The 6,000-nt window shown below is 35.1% G+C and overlaps 1 long non-coding RNA gene across 1 annotated transcript in view; it reads left to right on the top strand.

The window, feature by feature from the left end:
• The first annotated feature begins 1,395 nt into the window (after nt 1–1,395).
• LOC115297149 overlaps nt 1,396–6,000 on the top strand; it is a 37,146-nt gene continuing 32,541 nt past the window's right edge. Inside the window, exons 1-2 of the long non-coding RNA XR_003911306.1 lie at nt 1,396–1,459; nt 1,545–1,643. This is a non-coding gene — a long non-coding RNA (uncharacterized LOC115297149). The remainder of the gene's footprint in view (nt 1,460–1,544; nt 1,644–6,000) is intronic.

The following is a 6,000-nucleotide window of genomic DNA, read 5'->3' as shown; positions in this document are numbered from 1 at the left end:
TGTCTTGGGTTTTTTCCCCTTATTATTTTCTTTACTTTTTTTTTTCCTCTTCTTTTTTTGGTGGTGGGGGTGGTTATATTTAAATGAAGTTGCTTTTACACCAAAGACTTAATCATCCATTTCCTACATAAAAGGTAGCTACTTTTTTGCATGGACCTCAAGTATATTGTAGTATAGAGGTGGAATATAAGGAAAGGTATTAAGCAGGCTGTGTTGTAGCTTATGGGAAAGTAATAAATTGTATCATTTATCTTGAATGTATCATAGATAAGCTGCTATATAACGATTGCCACTTCAGATAGCTGTGAAATTATGTGATTAGTTGTTACATAACCTTCTAATTTCTGTATAAGTCTAATTACATGAAATAGAAGTTGGCGTTTTGATTTTTTACTTTGCTTTTCTGTTTGGAGTGTCATTGTAACTCCTGTAGTGTAAATGATGGAAAATAATTGCATATGTTAAAAAATAATAAATTGTGTTATATTAAAAAAAACAAAAAAAACCAAAACACTGATTCAAAGGGGCACATGCACCCCAATGTTTATAGCAGGACTATTGACAATAGAAGAGCCCAAATGTTCATCAACTGATGAATACACACACACACACACACACACACACACACACACACACACACACTGGAATATTACTCAGTGATCAAAGAGAATGAAATCTCTCTATTTGCAACAATGTGAATGGAGCTGGAGGGTATTATACTAAGTGGTATAAGCCAGAAAAAGATATCATGATTTCACTCATATGTGGAATTTAAGAAACAAAACAAATGAACCTAGAGGAAAGGAAGGAAAAATAAAAGACTCAAATATAGAGAACAGACTGGGGGTTGCTGTAGGGGAGGTGGTTGAGGTGATAGGCTAAATAGGTGATGGGCATTAAGAAGGGCACTTGTAGGGATAAGCATTGGGTGTTATATGTAAGTGATGAATCACTGAATTCTACTCCTGATACCAATACTACACTGTATGTTTATTTACTTGAATTAAACTTGAATTTAAATAAATAAATTAAAAAATTAAATTTAAATAAATAAATTAAATTTGAATTTAACTAAATTGAATTTAAATAAATAAATTAAAAAATTAAAAAAATAAATTTTGAATGTACTTTCCTGGTTTATTTTGGTTCAAAAATGTTTATAATTAATAATAATTAATAATATATTATCCAGGAAATTTTTTAAAAAGGAGAAGAAAGGAGTTAAAATGTTCCAGGTAAATAAAAGCAATGGCAGGCACACAGGGGCACACATGAGTGCACACTCAAAAACACACAGGTGCGGTATTTCCTTTCAGGCATGTTTTGGAACTGTACCATATTCTGTGCCAGGGAAGTCATCAGGGACAGAGGGTAGGAGTTGGAATCTCTGCCAAGGAAGAGGCAGGAGACGCAGTAGTTGTTCATAACGAGAAGGGGTACTTGAAACAGAAAAAAATAAGTAATATAATATTGCTTATTAATAATATTTATCATCGAGGAAGCCTCTGAATTCTAAGCAGACATATTTTATACTTTCTGTTCAGGCCCAAATCTCAGAATCTAGGCTATGTGAATGTTTAATTTGAAGACCTCGAGAGTCCAAAGAAAACAAGAATGACCTCTAATCACTCCCTCCTGCTCCAGTAAGTGTTCTGAGTTAAATAATAATTCTATTAATAGTTTATGTGATTTTTGGTTCTATACAATCATTCATAAAGTATTTATTTTCCTGCACCACTCTAACAACTAATGGTAATGTTTTAGGAAAATGCACACAGTCTTCAAACTCAGAGGAGCTACCATTAAGAATAGAGAGTGGAGAAGGACAAGAGACCATCTAGTTTCTTCTCCCAACTCTTAAATATGCTCTCTTATAACATGTGAATTTTATCTATTTGTTTTTTTATACTTTTTAAAGGACAAATAAGCTTGTGTTTCTACCATCAGGGCTGAGACAATACATCTAGAGGTGAATTTGTCACTTGTGACTCTAACTGCCCTTTCCATGTGAGTGGGTTAAGGTCACTTAATGTATTGATGCGCTGGTAATGCCATTATGGGGCCTCATTCCCTCCCCCCCTTCAATTTTGATTTTTAAATGTGATGTCCTTCCTACAAAGGATTATTTTAAAAATACAAGACATAAGTAAAATAGAAGTAAATATGATGAAAAGTCATGTTAAAAACATATACAACTTAGTATGCTCAGACTGCCTTAACAAGGCACCACAGATTGGGTGGCCTAAACAATAGAAATTTATTTTCTCATGGTTCTGGAGCTACAAGGCAGAAATCAAAGTGTCAGGAAGGCTAGTTTCATCTGAAGTCTCTCTTCTTGGCTTGCAGGTAGCATTCTTCTGTGTTCCATGGTCTTTCCTCTGTGCCCATCTATGTCCAAATATTCTCTTCTTATAAAGACCCTTGTTAATGTTGGATAAGGGCCCACTCTAATGAACTCAGATTAAGTTAATTACCCTATCTCTAAATAGAATCACATTTTCAGGTACTGGGGTTTAGGATTTCCATATGAATATTTTGGAGGGGGGCACTATTCAGCCCATAGCAGAGGATTTTTGTGAACTATACATTTAAATGAAGGAAAAAAGAAAAATATGGCATAAACATAGCTAATAAGACCATTGCCATTGTGTAAGGCAATGAAAGAAAAATGACTCGAGAAGCCTCTAAAATGCCTACAAACTTGGTCAATTAGTCAAGCAGTTGAATTAATTTCTATCTCCCCTACATAACTTCAGAGTACTTTGTTGTTTCCTGTAGTTTGTTGTCTTAACTGGGTTAATTGTGTGAAGAGCTGTTAGAAAATGGCTTGCACACAATAAAGATGTAAGTATTAGCATTCCATGTCCTCCTGGCCTTCAGTAAAATAAGGTACTCATGTGGCTGTCTCCCCAACAATCATGAGTTAAAAGGTAGAGATTTGCTTCCTTTTCTCTGTCAACAGACACTGAAGCCACACAGCGCTTGACCCATAAAATGTGGTGAACCAATGTTAAACTTCACAGGAAAAATCAAAACAAGAATTTATCATTTCTTAATCTTTTTTTCCTTAAAAGCCTGGATGATATAAATGCTCTAATACATGCTGAATGACACACAAATAATATTTACTTAAATAAGTAAACAATTTTTTTGAAACAACAGAAGAAAACCCATTTGCTGAAGCATTTTAAGCTCATGAGAAAAATAAGAAGGAGCTAATTTTAACCCATAAAGAATTCTAATTTGGTACTGTTTGTAAAATGCTTTGAAGACACAGAGTAGTGCATGTGCCTTTTTTTTTAACTTGGCAAAAAGGAAAAAGACATTGAATATATAAAACCAGATGGGGTGTGAAAAACATGAAGAAAAAAGTGAAAACTAAATCATTAAAAATACAGTGTTTTGAAAATAATTGAATTTTTGGTTGTCATCTGGAATAAACAAAGCTCCAAGTCTACTAATAGAAAATATTGTTTTTAAAATGTACAATTGGTAAATGCATTTTTATTTTGAAGATGTTTAATTAGGAAGATATTAATAGTATCATTATACTGTCTTCTAGAAAATAAAAATGGTGTCTCTGTCATCATGAGCAAAACAGGAAAGCTCTAGTTGACCTGCATGCTTCATCCTTGTGTGTGGGATTGTATTTTGGTGTGGGCTGCGGTTACTGTGGGTGGCTTCTTCATCATATATTATTCCTATTGTGGTGTGTATTGTTTTCTGACTTCCTACAACTCTATTACAAAACACTTACCTTTATTGGTGCAATTCCCTAGTCATTTTTGTACTGCCCTTCCAACACTACACATTCATATTGCAGTTTTTTAAGTAACTCAACGTGTGTATTTTGGAAGAAGGCTGGCATGCTTTGAAGAGCTCTGGATTAGAATTTGGCTGGGATTAATACTCTGCCTGGCTAGGCGTTAGATATAAGACAACGGGAAAGTCATTTAATTCCTCTAATCCCCTGTTTTTTTATTTGAAAGGTGAAGGAAATATCTATTCTTAATAGCCAATGTAGTTGTAATGAGGATTATATGTGAACATGTATATAAAAATGCTTCTTAAATGAAATATGGCTTATTTCTATTTGCTTAGCAGGACTCATTATGGGCTGTCCTCAGATTGCCAGCTCCCACAATTCAGATCCTATCAATGGCAAGAGATACCTGTTCTCTACATATACAATTCAGAGAAATTTTAGCGAGCAACCTTTATTCTTGATAAGTTTGGCTGCATGATAGAAGTTGGTATATGATAAGACATAAACAAAATTCAGAGTTGAAAAAACATTCAAGAATATCTAATTAGGTTTCCATAATAATTTTTAAATTAGGGGACTAAAGCCCAAAGATGATTAAAAATTTCCTTAAGATCAGTGTGCTCTGATATTTATTCTTTAAAAAAAAATTTTTGTTTGTTTATTTTTGAGACAGAGACAGACAGAGCACAAGCAAGGGAGGGGCAGAGAGAGAGGGAGACACAGAATCTGAAACAGGCTCCAGGCTCCGAGCTGCCAGCACAGAGCCTGATGTAGGGTCCAAACCCACGAACCGTGAGATCATGACCTGAGCCGAAGTCTGTCACTCAGCCGACTGAGCCACCCAGGCGCCCCTCTGATATTTAATTTAATGCTTACTATGTCTCATGGATTATGCTACTGGAAAGAAAAAATTGTTAGGTTACCTGGAGTACAGGGCCTTGTCTCAATTTTTAGATCAGGATTCAGTAAATGAAGCGTAGACTATCACCTGGTTTTGTAAATAAAGTTTTATTGGAACAAAGCCACATCTATTTATCTAAATACTGTCTATGGCTGCTTTCATGAAGCAGAGACCATATGACCCACAAAACCTAAAATATTTGCTATTTGGACTTACAGAAAAAAATTTGTCAAGCTCTGTTTTAGGAAGACATGATTACTTTTTATAAACGTTCTTTTAGGACACCTTAAAGAAAATGATGTATACTTGTTAGAAGAAACTTAAATATTAGGAGTGTATAAAGTGAAATTTAAGAGAAAAAACTTTTCATTCATTTTGGATTCTTTTTCTCTCACCTTTGGAGCTTAGCACAACCACCTGGCACAGAGTAAGTGGTTGTCAATGACTATTTGTCAAGGGAAGGAAGGAAGGAAGGAAGGAAGGAGGGGGTTAGAAGGGAGAGGCAGGAACAGGAGGGCTAGGTGACAGGCAGAAGGTCAAATTGGTTGAATTCAAGGTCAATTCAGTCATGATAATGAGGGGGAAAAAAGTGATATTTTTTTCAGACCTTCACCTTGTTTTAAAACTTGATATCCACCTCTGCCGCAGTGTGAGTATTTTGAAGAAGATAATAGATTTTATCTTCAAGTACTACTTTTTCTTTCATTCTAATATTGGAGACATGCTACATAAGAAGCAGATTTAGTGAGGGGTGTGGTGCTGGGTGACTACCTATACATGAGAAAATAAATCTCATAACGCTAGTATGCTTGAGCAAAAGAAAAAGAGTTTGTTTCCTTCTTTGTAGAGCAAAATATGAGCCTCATGGTTTGCACGTAGAGTGGGACTTCTGAGACAGAGAAAAAAAATTCACATTAAGCAATAGATTTCCCATAATAAACAAGGGAAAGCAATGGATACTTCTGGAATACTCTCCAACCATATTTCCTAGAGGATTACAGACCAAGGGTTGCCTTGGCAGGCACTTAACCACACTGTTTTACTGAAAGATTGCTCTCAGGTCACTAAACACAAATTACACATGCTTCTGTCATGCTATTTTAAAAGCAGGTTATTATAAAACAGTGCTGACCTACGAATTCCCAAGAGAAATGTGTCATGAGAAAGTAACCATAGGAAGTTTACCTATTTCCTTCTTAAATTCCCATTTCTTCTCCTCACTTTTGCCTGGTGATTTAAGACAATACAGAACCTTCAGTTTATTGTTTTAAGCAGAGTTCATCTAGTTCCCCTAGGGTTCCTGGGTGGTGAGTTGCTCAAAGACCCCCCATGG

The sequence above is a fragment of the Suricata suricatta genome, chromosome 7, assembly GCF_006229205.1.
Source record: "Suricata suricatta isolate VVHF042 chromosome 7, meerkat_22Aug2017_6uvM2_HiC, whole genome shotgun sequence".
Classification (NCBI taxonomy): Eukaryota; Metazoa; Chordata; class Mammalia; order Carnivora; family Herpestidae; genus Suricata; species Suricata suricatta.
This window is presented reverse-complemented; position numbering and strand designations above follow the sequence as displayed.